This window comes from Haliaeetus albicilla, chromosome 21 (assembly GCF_947461875.1).
Source record: "Haliaeetus albicilla chromosome 21, bHalAlb1.1, whole genome shotgun sequence".
Taxonomy (NCBI): domain Eukaryota; kingdom Metazoa; phylum Chordata; class Aves; order Accipitriformes; family Accipitridae; genus Haliaeetus; species Haliaeetus albicilla.
Window position 1 is genome coordinate 3,519,599 of NC_091503.1, and position 14,762 is coordinate 3,534,360.

Below are 14,762 nucleotides of genomic sequence, written 5' to 3' on the forward strand. Positions count from 1 at the left end.
CAAGGCCAGGTTTTCTCTGCCTAGGAAATCACAGCAGAAGTTCCTTCCAAATCCTTCTCCAGCCTTTCTCTAACCCCATGAAAAGTTGTTGAATCCGCAGCATTGTTCAGCAAAGGGATCCACAGGTTTTCTGCCTGTTGCGTGAAGAATAACTTTCAAGTATTTGTTCTGAAGCTGGCTCCCACTAGCTTCATCTGATGGCCCCAGTACTTGTATTTGGAAACCATAGTGAACATTGAACCCCTATCCATTTTCTCCATGCCACTCACAATTTTGTAGACTTCTATCATATCTTGTTCTGCAGAAGCACCTCTTCTCCAGCCAACTCAATTGTTCTCCTTATGGAAGCCATTCTAGTTCTTTGATCGCCCTGCTGCCTGTCTCTTCCTTTCTCTAGTTCTTATATGTCTTTTTTGAGATGGAAGAACCAAAGCTGCACAGGATATTCAAGGTGTGGGCAACCAGTCTATACAGTGGTGTAATTATATTTTCCATTTTGCTCTCTATTCCCTTCCTGAAAATTTCTAGCATGTCCTTTGCTTTGCTGACTGCTGCTGAGCACTGAGTGGATGTTTACATGTAATTCTTTATTATAATTGCGGGATCTTTTTTCTCAGTGGTAAGGCTTTAGGATTCAAATGTTTTTAAGGACTGATCTTGGACAGGGGATAAGTCTTCAGACATGATAAAACAAAAATAAAACATTAATGGATACTGCCTTACTTGGTAGCATTGCAATCCATTCACCTTCCCTTAGAAATACCACCAGCAGTAATTGTTCACCCAGCGTGGATAAAACCTGTAACAACACCTACGATGGCTTTGTACAGCACTGAAGATAAATTTTGAGCAATACCAAATAAAAAAGTATAAGATCACAGTGGGACAAAAGAAATACATGACTGTACACATCCAAAACCACAAGTTCATAGTTCCGTGAGTTAACCTGTGACATATCCAAATCACTGTCAAGCTTTTAAGAAAATAAAGAATTTCAAATCTTATTCTGGTTTACATTAACACCCTTTTACTTGAATCCAGCACAGTAAAAATAAACAGCCCACTTCTGTCACTTGTATCTGACCTAAATGATTCTATGATTCAATGAATGCCCCCCCAAAATGATAGTAAAGCGGGATAATCCCATTTTTTTTATTTTTGCATAAACCAGCCACTAGAGGGGGAGATAATCCCAAACACTCGAATGCATCTAATCCTGGCTAGCAGAAATGCTACATTTGAGTCTACTATCTAACTATCACCATGACCACAAGTCCAAAATTTACTTTTTTTTTTACAGTACAATACAAGTATTCAGCTACAATGAATTACATTGAATTTCTTGTTATTAGGTTGCCCAGCAGATGAATCAGGAGAGCTTTGCCAGAGCAAAGCCTTTCCTTAGAAGGCTCTGTTTATTTATTTATTCAGTAATCGACAGGTCATTTTTAAATTGTAATTTCTCAGTAAAAGTGAATCGATTTTGAGACTGTAAGGTTCAGCAATGTTCCTTTAAGTAATCTTAAATTTGTAGGAACTGCAGCAATCTTAGATTCACTAATTATAACAGACCTCAAAACTACGACATGTTGCACTTGTACAGTCGTACCCTTATTGAGACAATAAGAAAGCATATTACAAATGCAAGCAGCCAGATTATGACACTTACATCAAACATCAATTTATTAACCAAACGGAAAATCGAGCTGTACTATCTATTGCGATCATGAAAAAAATCCTAGCCCACAGTAAGGAAAATAAGGAAGATTTACACTGTGTTGTATCACAAAGCAATCAAGACCAATGGTTCTCCATAGGACAGGAACATATTAATTACGTACAACTATGATGCTAATAAACATTGTCAAACACAATATAGCTATGATGAAATCTTCATCTGAGGCAGCCATGGTCACACTTGATTATGGGAGGATCTACTTCCAATTTTATTGTAACTTGTTAGGCAAATTTGTGAGGCTGACATGAGATAGTATGTTATCGTAGTTCTGGAAAGGTAATCTGTCAAGCAAAACTAAGGAAGATGTGCCCCCGCACAGACCTGTACATCCACGTACCAGCTCCACGAGTTCCCTGGTGTCATTTGCCCCCCCATCAATTGGGGAGGGGAAATGGCAGGCCTGCAGAGACTGATTACCCACCACGATAACTATTATCACCAAGGTGAAGAACTGAAAGAACATTTTGTGTCTTTTAGCATCCCACATGAGTGGCCAGGAAGAACCACAAATTATTATTTTTTTGTGACTTTTTGCCTGGGTGATGTAAGCATCCAGAACTATTCTGTCTTCCACCTAGAGATAAAACAGTGATTTACAAAGAGATGAATATTATTAAACAATACATATGTATAGATGCAAATATACATTATAAAAATATATTCCCTTGTGCATGACTGTCAGGTAACAAAAATTAGCGCACATTTATTTCTCAGAGGGGGAAAAATAAATATTGAGGAAAATGACACTTACATCAAGACAGGAGGCCCAAGCAGTAGTCATAAAGAGAAATTATAATTGTGATAGAGATCAAAAGGGCAAGAAGTGGGAACTGGAAAGGTGTTATGGTCAATCTCAGAAACAGGCAGGAATTTTTCAGTGAAGAAAGTTTGGGCTTACGGGGAGATAACTCACTCACGAAACATACTTTAAGGAAGAGAAAGGGAAACTAACCTGTTGCTGGAGCTATAAATCTGATCTCTTTTTAAAAAGCAACAAATGAAAAATTTATTCCAGTTTTCTGAAGGCAGGAGACCAAGTGACTGATTTTCCCATGCCCTTTGGTGGGGGTGGGGGCTACGCCGAGTAAATCTGACATGGTAGGAGTGGGGAGCATTGATAACAATTTAGAGGAGCAGCAGCTCTCTGGGAATACACTCTCCTGTCTCTCCTCACTGGTTCTCGGCAAAGGGGGAACAAACAGCTGGAGGAAGGAGAAGCGGTAGAGCACTGGGAGCAGCAGAGAAGTGCCTGGAGGACTGATCCAAAAGTGTCCGTGCTGAGAAAGATGAGAAGAAGCCCTGAAATCAAACAGTATTGTTCATGAGGGGTGGAGATCCTTTTACCTAGGAAAACTGTCTGGTAGCTGGAATAGCTAATGTTACAGAATATAAAAGTCTGCATGTGATTGCTTTCCAGCTGCTAAAGAAAACCTTTAAAAAATGAAACGTATCAATTTTTAACAGAAGAAAAATTATTTAAACATCTACATGGCTGTGACCATGCAAACAAATCCCATCACGAAAATCTCAGTCCTTCATTGCCAAGAAAGGTCATTCCAGAACGAAGAGAAGAGGACAAAGTACAGGCTAGAGTGAAGCTCAAGAAACCCCCAGAAAGTTAGAATTTAACTGGAGATAATTCACATAAAGTCACAGAAAGGAGTTCCTCTTTGACAAATCAGACTGCTTTTGAAAAACATAGCTGAGTAACTGTGCTCCTTATTTACCTGGTCTTTTAGAGCACTTACAACCTCTTTAAAAAGCTTGTCAAAGACCTCTTTACGAAGTAGATAGATAATTACATATTGTAAGGGTCACTTAATGGCACAGATAAAGGACTAGCCTGGATAGCAAAGGCAGAGAGCAGTAGTGTAAAATAAGAGTTTGGGCTAGAGAAATATGAAGAGCCGTGTGCCACAGGGACCAGTAAATGACTGGGAGTGATTTCATTCCTCGCATGCACATCTCTGGCCAGGGCGAGGGAATATGGCTGTAAGGGAGCAGAGTCTGCTCATGACACATAACTGGGCAGAGATTCAGCACAAGGGAAAAAAGCCACGAACATCAGTAGGTCTCGGGCAGAGCAAGAGCAGCAGGATATGAGTTACTTGTGTGCTTTAATTGGGAGAAATGGTGGGATTAAAGGCAGGACAAGTAAAAATGTCGTAGCACTGCCCCGGCATTGTGCTTCCTACGGACTTTTTACTGACCAAGCACAGTGAGGGAGCGGGACTACGGGTGCTGAGGTAGGAAGTTCTCAAGTGTTTAGCACTAGACACAACTCAGGGCAGATACAGTCACCTCCAGCAGCACTTCCAAAACTTTTTTGAACAATTTTACAGATGTAAGCCTGATTTTTTTCAGTAACAAAGGCCAGGCCAAAAGAGAACATGATGCAGGAGTCTGAGCAAGTTCTCATTGGATGCTTTGGAATAATATTTATTTTTAATGTATCTAATATCGCCGTTTTACACAGATGAGGCTACACCAAAACTGAGCAAGACTTTAAACTAAAAACTTATTATTAAGGATGCTACCTTGAGGTTGAAGAGTCTACAGCTTTGGCTGTTTAAAACTACTTTTATTAAGCAATTTAACTTTGCTATTTAACAACTGTGTGTAGAACATGTGCTGTAGACTTTTTAAGGTTCATTGTTGTGCCACAGAGGCCTCTTTGTTCGTATTTTTAGATCTTCCAAATATTTGTTTACACATTTCCTGTGGAGAACATACCTTCTGTAACACTGCTTCTGCATCGGCCCACTCCTGATTTATTTTAGTATCCCCCAGCTGATGGGGGACAGATGGGTGAGGGTTGGGAGCAGAGGAATGCTGCCCTGCCTCTGACGGCTGTGGAAGCTATGCAAGCTCGCCTCCCCCAAACAGCTCTCAAACGCCTTTTGGGAAAGGGGCCAACATGACTTTCTTGGTCATCAGAAATGTTAGAGACCTACAAAAGGCTCGAGGTGAATCAGCTTTCAGTCTCGAACGGCAGGGCACAGGTCACCGAGAAGCTGTTGCTGAAGATTCCCGTCCCAGAGAGGTCATTCAAGATTGAGAAAACAATTCAGTGCGATTACGCAACACTAATTTGAAAACTGGTGTGTAGTTTCTGCTGTTCAAAAACTTCTCCTACAGTTCCCATCTTTACCTTGTCTGGCTATGGAATTTAAACTCAATTCTTGTCTCAGCAGCCTGGGAATTACAGTTTGCATTAACACATTTTGGATTAACACTTTGTAAAATTAATAGAGTCTAATCTGCACCAACGTCTGTGGTGTTTTGTGTGTGCAATGCAAACCAGTTTGCACTACGAGCCCTTCTCTTTCCAGACCATGGCGCTACAAAATCCCTCTGTGCTGAGCTATGCTTGTCTGCGTCTCCTGATGCAGAAGCCGCAGCCTGCGAAGCCTCGCGGGAGGTTGGAGCAGCCATCGGAGCTGCCCAGACCGTGTCCTGCAGATGCCATAGGCAGGGCAGCGAGCGGAGGAGAGACCTCGGAAAGCTTTACTGAGCACAGGCCGTTTAGACGTGGGCCGTTGAATTCCCTTAGCGTAGCAGAAGTCAACACAAAGGGTAAGGCTCTAAGCCCACAGCTTGCTTTGCAAAATGTGGGTGATCTCAAAGATAAATGCTGTGGGAAGTTGTGGGTTTGGAAAACAATGAGTTTTAATGTAGAAATTCTTCTAAAGCACTGTTTGCAAACTCAGTTTATATTCAGTGATTCATGTAACGTATTACGCTTACTGGTGAGTTTTTTACCTGTAATGAGTATAACGTATTACTGTCTTTCCAAATAGGAGGATGGGATGATTCTGTAGGGAATAAACCCTCATGAGAATGCCGGCAGCTGCTGGTTCCCAGTAGGTGGACATGCACGTCACGCCTGCCCCTGTTCTGGATCGCAGCACCTGCTGGTGGTGCTGATCAGTATAAACACGGGCTACAATTAGGCCAGGTCCACTGGGAGGACCTTGATCCCGAACCTTCAGTCCCCCCAGTAAATCTATGTAGGACTCGGACAAGCTCCTGGTCGGCTTCTCCCATTTCTCCTGGATCCTCTGGAAAGCCAGCCAAAGGCAGCTGTTTCCCCTGCTATGGTGGCTTTGTCCCTCGACAAATGACTCAAGCTTCCTGCTGTCTTCTCCCCCTCGCGTACAAGATTTCAGGGCTCAAGCAGAAACTTCTGCTGGCTGGCTGTGCGGTCCCACGTGTCTTTCTGGTTCCTCCGGGACTGGGCGAGGAGCGAAAAATTCCCCGACCTCCCCTCACAGCTTCTCCCTTCGGTGAGCGTGTGGAGGCTGCGAGGTCCAGCAGAAAGGAAGAGCTGACAGGCTAATGATGGCAGATCCTCTGCCACATATCTAGTGGGAAAGGAAATTTTGTAGAAAATGTTTTGTGGGAAACAGAGGTTCAAAATCAGAAAAAAATGGAGAAGGAAAGATTTCCTTCCTCACATCTTTCACTGTTCCCGTTGAGAAGAAAACATCTTAGATGCTCCACACCACCAAACTGTAAACACATCGGAAATCAAACATTTGCTGATACGTAGTTCCCACACTCATAGGACCTTTTTCTATATCAAGAACGTAGAAATTCTGCCTCAAAAGGTAAAATTGTGTATAAACCTCTTTACAGTTTGTAATTCTAGGATTTTTTTTTTCCCCAGAAGCTGGGTAAGTATGAAACCCTACTGTTAATGTGCGTATTTCACCAGTCTCTAGTACTCAGGACTGCTGATAGAAAGCATATAACCATAACAAAACAAAGTTTACATGAATAATAAATGGCAATTCTTTCTGCTATTTTATCTGTTAATTTGTTCCTCCAATTTGCCTTATAGTTGTTGCTATTAACATCACTTCTGTTTTTCTACTTGAATAATTTGTTATTCCCTAGAGTAAGACCACTTTGAAAATAAAAATTGAGTCTTGGTAAGTATAATATTCATTCCTTATTATTAACCAAGTAAGATCTTCTTTATTTGTCTGGAATACAAATGCAGATTAATAATGCCCATATACCTTTAGGAAATGACTATCATCACAATAAAACACTCCACTAAATGTAACAGTATGTTTCATGTTCAGAGAATAGAACCTGGGGATAAAGTGTAGATGTTTGATTATATTAACATTTTATATAAAGTGTTTAGAGGCCATAATTTGTTGTATAAATATTCTTGAATATTAATGAAGTGTTGAAGGCTGCAGAATTGACAAGTGACTCACATGAAACACTAATGCAGAACTGAAATCCACAGGCAATTACTTTTCATAATTCTCTTTGATTTTCCAGGAGTAGACCTGCTCTCTCAGTGCACATGCGAAATAATTCACTGGGCAGCAATATCTCAAACTGAGGGGAACACGGGCTTTGAATACAAAACCACTTAGGGTTTATAAGTACTTTTACATGAAAATAACAATACATAGTACGTTTATAAAGCTGACAATGTATGTATTGACCGTACAATTAAAAATCTGATTCCAGTATTTGTGACTGACAGAAACATACTGTAAACCAGAATTATTCTGAAGCCTGACATCTGTCATAGGGCTCTGTGTGTCGGTCTGACCAGAAGCACTGTTCTAGAAATCCCGTCACTACATAGAGCCCCACCCAGTGATCTGATGTAGTCTGAAAAGCTGTTAAGGTGGAAGATGAAGAGAGCAGGTCAGTAAATAACAGTTATTTTGACTGAGTTCATATAAATTATATTCTATCATATTATTTCTGTCTTGCAGCAACAGAAGGGTAAAGTAGTCTAAAATTTGCGAGGCTCCTGTTAAGCTTTCCTTATTGTTCTTTGGCTGGGACGGGAAGCAAAAACTAGTAAGCTATCGTCTCAAATTGCACAAGCAATCGCATTCTTTGAAAACCATTATCTGCATGAAATCTTTCATGGCAGGAAATTACAAACAGAAAGAAATTCCTTCACAATGAGAGAAAAGCCCCGACTATTTCCAATACTTGTTTTAAAGTACAAAAGGTGCCACAAAAATTGATGCAGTGGTCACTGTGATTCCAGATACCTCTCCTGACAGTAGACTGATTCCTTTAGAAAGAGACTAAGGGTATTAAGTAAGGAAAAAGAGAATTGTCTGAAATTGCAGTCTTTAAATTTTCTATCAGACAAACTAATTTCTCATGACTGATGACTGAAGAGAAATACAGAGAAAACAGAGCAGGGGACCATACATGTATTTCTAGTTCAGACTTACAAACAGTGTTGTGAAACAGTGAGAAAAAATGCCTGACCATTCATATCAGCATTTTAGGACGGGTTTGGAAACATTTGCCTGACAAGAATGTTGGAGTAGTAACTTTGGTTCACGCTGACATAGAATACAAGTCAAGCTACCAATGGATATTATGTTGTGACTCACTGCAAATGATGTTAAGTGGCAAAATAAAATTTAGAAGACATAATAGCCTAGATTCTAAAAGTTACTTTTTTTCCAATGGACTTTTTAAAGCCATACGCTTAAAATGATTCATCATTTGTGAGGAAGAGAGAAATATAGTAACTGGCATTTTACTGTCTTGGTAAGAGGCAGAAGAGAAACACCTGAGAGGAACGACACAGGAAGGAAATCACTGCTTAAATACTCTTTGTTGTTAACTGAACCAGACCATGTTTCTTTACACTAACTGCCAGGATGGTACGTATTCACATCTTTTTTTCCCTTTTATGTTTCCTTGCAAAATTCACATTTCACTGTGCCAATTCTGGAAGCTGCTGAAACCCATCATAAACTCCTCATTTTATAAAGGGATTGTATGTTAGATGTACATAGTGTACTTAGCTCAGTGAATTTACTGAAGGGCAAAAACGACACCAAAAAAATTATCAAAGTAATTGTCCATAAGTGTCTCTAGATGATCCCTCCCTCCCCCAAATAGGAAATTTTTAGCGCTATTCAAAATGAGTAGACAACACTGAAGCGAGAGGATCGGCAAGGAGTTCAGGCTGCTGCAGACAGTTGGAGGCTGTCTGACCTTCCTGAGCTCTAGTGGGATATCGCAAGAAACTCCACGTTTCTGAAGAAAAGGAACTTTTTCATCTTCAGAGCTGGGTCACATCCTCATCTGCCGTGCTGCAAAGGCAGTTACAGCTACTCACATGATATACTTTTAAAATAATAACACCAAACAATAAGAATGCCACCCATATACAATATCTCATGTATCAGCTTCATAACGTTGCTATTTTTTTTCAAAGTTGAAATATTCCTTGCTGTATCAAAGAACCTTACGTATTTTAGCTCTTTTCTTTAAGCCGATTCTCCAAAGATGATAAAATGAGGAAGTCACCTCAGTTCGCATTTTTCCTTGGCTTGCTACTTTTACGTAGGACTCCTGGATGCCCGCACCTCCCTTCCTGGCTGTAATCATCTTGCTCTGCTCTTTCTGACCCTGTCTGCCAGCACCTGCTATTACCTTTTTTAACAGCACTGCAGATTTCTAGTAGTCATAAATTACAGTCTTTACACTTAATCGTAACTTCTTTGATTCATTTATGTCAATGGCATAATTTAGATCACCCTTTTTACCACCACAAGGGTTGTCTCAGTGTCCAAAGGAACAGATATTTTCTTGAGCTTGTTTCTTACCCAACTATCAAGCTAGGATAAAAATGAGAAAACGGTGATTTTTCTGTGCCACATTTTCTTTTTTCTGCTGTCTTCCAACCTCCTTCGTGCCTGCTGCACTGCATAGTAATTCTTCTTAATCATTTATTCTGTTAAAATTCAAAGTGTGTCAACAAGTTGCAGTGAAGGCAACTAAGCTAATTCTGAAGGAATGCATGCCATCTGCTTGGTCAAACTCTGCCGGCAAGAAATGTCTCTTTCACACCTGTATTAATCATAATTTAGACACATGCGTTCTGCCCTCCTATATCAGGAGAGGTATACCTTTCCATGGATGTAATTAACTTGGTCTTGCCTGTGGCAAAACGCACAGCGGGTATGTCAGTCAGCCAATCTACAAGTGACTGAGCTGGCTAATTTTTGTCCCTTCGTGATGCCTCCTGGACTTGGGAGAGTGCACTCAGAAAATATTATATTTTCAGGTTATGCTTCTGGGCTTTCTTGGAAATAGCAACCTCTGAATTGACACCAAGGCCAAAATAAAAGCTGATCTCAGTACAGATAACAGCATTTAAATGCTAGGAGTACTTAAGTACTGAATGTGTAAGTTATCAGTTATATTTTTGGTTTTGTCTTATACAAGCCTCCAGAAGAATATTGAATTAGAAGTTTGAACTCATTTTGTGCTTGGAACCTCGTTTTGCACAAACACAAAATTACCACAGTATTTGGGACATAAGACAGTAAATAAATATAAAGTCCTGAACTTCTCACCATTAAGTGATATGACAAATATTTATGCTATTAGATATGCTTTGTTATGACTGATCAAAAGTGTTGGGAAAAGTGTAAATAACAGGTGAAAAAGATAACTATATTGAGATTGAGATGGCCGTTGTTGTCTGTAACCAGTGTCCACAGTCAACGCCTCTACTGTTCTCTTTGCCTACTCTTGAGGACCACACCAGTGCAGACATGGCAGCGTGAAGCATCACGAAGTTCATCCATCCACCCATCCATCCATCCATCCATCCAGCACAGTGTGTGGCTCCCAGATGGGGAAGAGAAGTCAGTGGGTACGGGGTGGGAACTGGCACCGTTAGCAAGGGGAAAAAAAAAACTCCTGGAACAAATGCTCTCACTACACAGGCTTAAACAAAATGTCACATTCAGCCCAGCAGTAAGGGAGCAAACACATCTGATGGTGATGAACGTCACTCAGTCAGTATGGGAAAACTTGAAAGAAATTTTTACTAAAAAACCAGTTTGCGTAAAGTAATTAAAGCCTTGTAATTTATTCGAGGGCTCAAAAATACGGGAGATGTTTCTGATAAAGGAAAGCGTGAGTGGTTTTCAGAATGACGTAGCTCACTCCTCTGGCTCTGCTGCCTTCTGGGCTGCAGAGAAATGCAGCAGATTTTTTTTAATAGTAGTAACTTTGTAGTGAGATGCTGGCACATCTGTGGGGACACACAGGTACAAAGGCACTTTTTGTCCCACCGTCTCTGTACATTAAGCAAGGCTAAAGTGGTTATTTAATTTGCATATTTAGGAAATGATTGTGTCCTTATACAACTATAAATATTTCATTTAGGTACAAGAAGGCCTTTATTTTAACATCCAGAGAAAAATTCCTGTGGGACAGTAATTCCACAGACTGTGGAATATTGTTAACGGGATTAAGCACAACTAAGAAGGCTTGCTTATTTCTTTAAGCTGTTAAATTAGACGGACACATATCACATAATATATATCATGTAATATAATTTGAAGAAAAAAGAGAAAACTGGACAAGGGCCTATACATTTGATACACATTTTTATTTCAGAAAGGCTTCCTAGGTCGAAGGAAAACATGGAAATAAAATAAAAATTTAAGTACAGTAGTACTCATTTATTTAAACCGGCATCTCATTTTGTAATTATACTTCAGGTCATAATTACTGGTTTTAATATGATATCTTATCTATCATTAAGAGAATTATATATCAAATATTACAACCACAAACTCATACAGCCAATATCGCTCAAATTCTTTGCTTGCAAAAACGGAACAAAACGAGAACTACGAGATAGATAGATACATGCATACATACATACATACACACATAGTACTTGAGAGCTATCAAACAACACATGCTTTCTAAAAAAGCCACACACTTCACTTCCTTTGTAAAGATGTCATTGCTTTGTAGATCATATACTTGGAAAAAAAAAGCGGGGGGAGAACTATGTAATTCTGATGGTTCATCCCCGGACTCACGCCAATAAATGCAGAGTGGGGCCAATTTGCAGTCTGTTGTTTCTGGGGCCAGAAGGACCCACTCGGTCACCCACCAAGTAGCCGCTTGGCTAGTTCCCAACCCCCGGCGGGTAAAGGACAGCTCTGGAGGGCCCTGCATGCTCAGCGGGGGCACGACGAGGACGTGCAGGCATCGACTCCGCCGAGGACGAGCAATTTTGCCCCAGCGCTGCAGCAAGTGGACCGCCACGCAGCAAAGCCATCGCTTAGGTGCAGGCTGGAGGTGAGGCATTTTGTACGGCAGCCGCGGCAGCTTGAGCCTCGCAAAAAAGCCCCGTGTCCTCTGCACCATTCGGGGATCTTTGAGTGGAGAGTACAGGTGGGAACCCAGAGGTACGAACGGGACTCGGGAGTCTACCTGGGTCTACTGAAGTTTTATGCTGGACATTTGTTCTTCCCTGTTTTCTTATTTCTCTGTGTTTGTTTCTTTGGATTTCTAGCCCTCTCATGGCGTGAATTAGCAAAACATTTAAGCACTGGCCCTGACTGAATTCACTGAGATTTAGCATTTGCTTAATGTCAGGCCCATCGGAACAGTTCAGTCCAACAGCAAGCTCTGAGCAGAGCTACGTCAGAGGAGTCAATGCTCCCGTGGCGTGAATCACAGAATTCTAGATTTCCACTTTTTGCCACACTGAGGCCCACAAAGAATTAATTCTGCAGTGCTTTTATGATAGAGTTCATTGCCTGTCTTTTACTGGAACCAGAACCTATATTCATGGTTACAGAACTAAATGTGCGTTTTCAAATGTACTTAGTTCAAAGAGTACGTTCATGAATAAAAAAAATCCTGGCTGTTTGCTACTGCATTCCAATACAGACTGTAAGCAAATAGACAAATTAAAGTGAATTGGAGCTTTCAGTCCCTTCCTCTGTGCAGCTATCCCTGGTGAATTTAACTGAATAAATGAATAAACCTCTTCTTTTAAATGAATGTTGGAAACGAGAAAATTTTGAAAATAGTACCAGTGACTGACCGTAGTTCTCCTCTATTCAGAAGTAGTCCGTAATGAACGCTGAGGCTATAAATGGACCTCTATGTGTTCCAAACAGGGCTCTTTAAAACAATAAGGAATTCACACAATTCTGTGAGGTCTAAGCATAAATACACAGAAAGATATACAGGATGGTTTTTCATTTACTCCGTTGCTCTTTTACATCTTTCCAACATTTAATAGTGCTTGGAGAACTTTGTATGTCCATTATATGTGGCGGTGTACAGACCCTCTTACTTAGTCAGATGGTTAAAAAAAGGAATTTAGTGTAATAATTAATCAAAAAAAACCCCCCAAAACTAACTACATGACAGAGGCACACTGTGTGTTGGGGCTGTAGGTGTTGTGGCAGATCTTCAGTTCCGACACCCAGATAACTGCTGATGACAAACTGTGTATTCTGAAGCCGCTGCGCTCCCACAAAGGGCCCTTTGTTCGGCCCTGTGGATGTAAGCAGGACCTGCTGCTGCCCTGCTGCCAGCACGCTGCCATCGCCGAGCCCACATTTCCAGCGAACGCTAACCCACCCTCACACAGAGCGAGAAGTCAGAAGACCTCACACCGAGAGCGCACAGAGAGCCGCTGTACGCAAAACTCTGACGGGAAAGTTCGCTGGAGACCCGCAGTCCATTATTTGAAAAAAAATCACGCTGATCTGCCTGCGCGCTCGTGAGGCGATGCTCCAGAGGCAATTCCGCCGCAAGCAAATGCGGTGCTTTCCATGCACGTCAGTGCATTGCCTGACCATGCTTAGGAGACTAAGCCTGTTTCTTCAAAGTCTCACTTCCATGTGGCCTTGTCTTATTCAGAGCGGTGTCAGAAATAACCAACATTTACAAAACTAGGAGGTTAAGGAGCACTTCTTGCTAAAGAACGCCATGCTGGATGTCTCTCAAGCGCATATTTTCAAGCGGTTTGATTTTCAGAAGGTTTGAGTGTATGTCAGGTTCTATACAGGGGACTGCAGTGTACTCTGCTCTTTGAAAAACAGGACACACGCATATATAGGGGTGTGTATATATATGTATCTACACAGACCTACACACTCGAGAGTCTAATTTCATGCTTCCAGGTGCAAATATTTCGACCCACGTCTTTTGTATCCACATATCCCATGACACGTATCTACATAACACATACACGCTAAATAAACATATGGCGCTGCTAATAGCCCAAAGGTGTTATTTCCCGTATAACGGACACTATTTGCCACGCTGTATAGAATGCCTGCCCCAAACCCCGTGGTTGCTTTGTATCTGCGTTGCAGCAAATCCATCTCACCAGGCTGAGGATGGGCACCACGCCATCCTAACAGATGGGTCTGACAGCCAGGAGACCACGTATGCGCATCCAGTGTGGGTGAGACCAATGAGATCCTTTGCCAGGGCGACCGAAACAGCTGTCTGTTTTGGCTGTGCCTACTCCAAGGAGAAGGGTGTAGGCTTACATTACATTACAGGTCTATGCAAGCGCAGAGATTGGAGCTGGAGCGTCACGTGCATCAAGAAAAATCCATTCAAAGAGCTACAAATCAAAAGACATCCACTGAGAAAAAGTGAGGCAGCATTATGGCACTCCACACCCCTCCGCCTCCCCTCAGGAAGACCAAGCAAAACTCGTCCTGACAAGTTAATTCGTCTGAACGCGTCTCCTCGGCAAGGGTGCAGAAACCTGTTGCGCAGGCTTTCTTCCTGTCCCAGAGGTACATAATATTCGGCAAAACAAAGGCTTGACTTTCAAATGCTGTGCAGACACTGCTCATCTATATGGTACAAAAATCTGCTGAATAAAGGAACAAGTCCCTTCGGTACGAAGAACATGAATTTAGCTTGTGTCTTTGAAAACGTAATTTAAAATACCCCGTGAACAATTAGGTATTTGCATGAGCAGAAGTTAAAATACTGCTTTCAAAAATTATCCCCTTATAGAATTTGCATCCTCAGGACAGGCCTGTGCGTTAGTACAGAGCTGATGAGAAACACTGTACAGCTGTATTTATTCAGTGCTCTGAAAGGTTGAAGCACAACTAGTGTCGTTTTCTTCATTGTCATGCATTTCATTCGTACTCACACCCAGAAAAATCTACATAAAAATAAAGTCTGCCATCTAAAAATAATTAGGTGGTACTTCAGC